Below are 2,786 nucleotides of genomic sequence, written 5' to 3' on the forward strand. Positions count from 1 at the left end.
GCAGGGTTGGTTACGGCCGGAGGTGCGGAGCAAGGAGCAGATCATGGAGCTGCTGGTGCTGGAGCAATTCCTCAGCATCCTTCCCGAGGAAATCCAGAGCTGGGTCTGGGTCCGACATCCCGAATCCTGCGCCCAAGCCGTCGCCTTGGCCGAGAGCTTCCAGTTGGGACAGGGAGATCCCGATGGGATTTGGGAGCAGCAGGTGAGAGCAGCGGCCAGATCCTGCCCCGGGTTGGGGTTTGCAAAGAGATCCCACCCTCCTGTCCCCCAAAACTGGGCACAACTTCCCCCTTCCAGCATTGCTTCCGAGCTTATTCCCACAGGACACCCCAAAACTGACCCTGGAAAGGCAGGAGGGAGGGGGTGCCAGGCACCCAACTCCCCTCTGCAGCGCCTGGGTGCCCCTTTTTCCTTGGGTCCCACAGGTGACGGTGCGCGTGAAGGTGGAGGAGGTGGCCCCGGGGGATGCAGAGGACCCCGAAACAGCGGGGGACCCACCGAGTCCACCATTGGAGTCACCCCAGCTCCCCTCTGGAGACGGCTGGCGGGAGGAGGTGACCCGGGGCAAGGTCAAGTTTGTCCCTGAGGAAGAGGAGCAGCACCTGCAGGAACCAGGTAGGGCTGAAGGAAAGAGATCCTTCACACCCTCCCCCCCAAAAAAAAGGGGTGAAGAAGCTGCTGTAGGAGCTGGGGCGGGCTTGGAGGTGGTGGGGTGTCTCCTGCGATGGGCTTGGCCCCGTCTGGTCCTCCCCACGGATGCTCCCATGGTGTCATTGCTCTTTTTTGGGGTGATTTTGTTGCTCTTGGTGGAGGATGAGTGAGAACAAACAGGGGAAAAGGGCCAAAAATGAGGTCCTGGTACTGGGAAAACTCTTGGGGTATTGAGAAAGAAGAAAGATGTGACCCCAAGAAGGAGCCAGATGGAGACTCTTGCAGTGATGCCACCACGTGTGATCTTGAGCCCTGTTGCAATGTGAGAAGAAAGGTCTCCTTGGGCTCGAAAGCCAAACTGAAGCGAGAAGAAGGGCTGGGAGATGTATGTGAGATGTCCACGCCAGCGTGGGAAGCTGGAAGACAGCCATCTCCTGAGTTGCAGAGAAGTTGGAAAAGAATGGAGATCTTGCAGTGAAGATTATGAGATCATCTCCATAGAGAGCTCTTGTTCTCTCTGTTTGTCCTCTGGAAACCATGAGCCCCAAAATCTTGTCCCTTCCTCCAGCATCAGCTTCTCCTTCATGGCGATGCCAGAAACGCTGCTTTAAGGAGTTGTGGTGTTTTGGGGTGATGGTTGGAGCATGCTGGGCTCCTCTCCAAGTCTTCCTGCAGCCGTCCTTGCCTGTCGGACTGGCTGGGCTCCTCTGCTGAGGTGGCCTCATCTTCATCCCTATCCCAGCCTTATGGCCTCATGGCCATCCATGGATGGATTTTGGGTTTCACTCAACGGCGGGAGCTGGACCATCTCCCCCGTTGCTGGAGGAGATCAAGGGCAGTGGGGTTAGAGGAGAAGCATGGTGTCTTCCATTGAGAACCAACTCATGAAGCATTTTCTCCTTCCCCCCCACCAGGTCCCACCATGGCGAGCAGAGACCCAGAGGCATCCGTTTTGCAACGGCAAGACCCCCTGCACCCACCCAGCATCCTCCAGGGCATCCCGGCGGTTGGGACCCCTGCCCGGAGAGCGACCCACCGGCGACAGATCCCACGGGATCCCACCACTTTCCCACAGCCCCTCGCCCAAGGTCCGCCTGGACCAGCAAAGGACACCAGGAGCCCAGAGAAGCCCTGGGTGAAACCGTCAGCACAGGGGAAGGACCGTCCATACCCCTGCGGCGAGTGTGGCAAGAGCTTCGGCCGGTTGACCCACCTGAAGACCCACCAGCGAACCCACACGGGGGTGAAGCCCTACGCCTGCGGGGCTTGCGGCAAGAGCTTCGGCCACCTCTCCACCCTCACCACCCACCCGCCAACGGCTGCACACGGGTGAGCGCCCCTCCGCCTGTGGCTCCTGTGGCAAGACCTTCACCAACCCATCGGACCTCAACAAGCACCAACGGTCGCACACGGGCGAGCGACCCTACCCCTGCGCCGCCTGCGGCAAACGCTTCAGCCAACAGTCCAACCTCACCATGCACCAACGGAGCCACACCGAGGAGCGACCCTACCCCTGCGGCGCCTGCGGCAAGAGCTTCAAGTACTTGGCGGACCTGACGGTGCACGAGCGCTCGCACACGGGCGAGAGACCCTTCCCCTGTCCCCACTGTGGGAAGAGCTTCAGCAACAAGTCCTCCCTCGCCCGGCACACGCGCATCCATGCCCGGGCGGCCGCCAGGGACAAGTGATGGGGTTTGGTGGTGGGGAAGATGAGGAGGGTGGCACCGCTTCATCCTGGTGGAGGAGGTGGTGATGGGCGACCACCATGGGGGACGGTTGAGGTTGGGTGGGCGAGGTGGACCTGGTGGCTGCCCCGGATGGCCGGTGCGGGTTTCCTTGCCAGCTGGCACCATGCAGCTGCTGCGGATGGACCGGGCAGCCCAGAGGAGATGCAGCATGGGTGGGGGGATGCTGAGCTAATGATTGATGTCCCCCATGAGCCCAGTGGCTCCAGGACAAGGCTCCTTGATCCTAGAGATATGATATGGATGGGGGTGACGATGAGGTGATGATTGATGTCCCCTAAGAGCCTGGTGGCCCCAGGATGCACCTCCTGGTCCCAGAGGAGATGCAATATGGATGGGGGGATGAAGAACTGATGACTGATGTCCCCAATGAGCTTGGTGGCTCCCGGA

The 2,786-nt window shown here is 60.5% G+C and overlaps 1 pseudogene; it reads left to right on the forward strand.

The window, feature by feature from the left end:
* The first annotated feature begins 10 nt into the window (after positions 1 to 10).
* LOC104083264 lies at positions 11 to 2,339 on the forward strand (annotated as a pseudogene).
* Positions 2,340 to 2,786: the final 447 nt, after the last annotated feature.

Source organism: Fulmarus glacialis, unplaced genomic scaffold (genome assembly GCF_000690835.1).
Source record: "Fulmarus glacialis isolate BGI_N327 unplaced genomic scaffold, ASM69083v1 scaffold32431, whole genome shotgun sequence".
NCBI lineage: Eukaryota > Metazoa > Chordata > Aves > Procellariiformes > Procellariidae > Fulmarus > Fulmarus glacialis.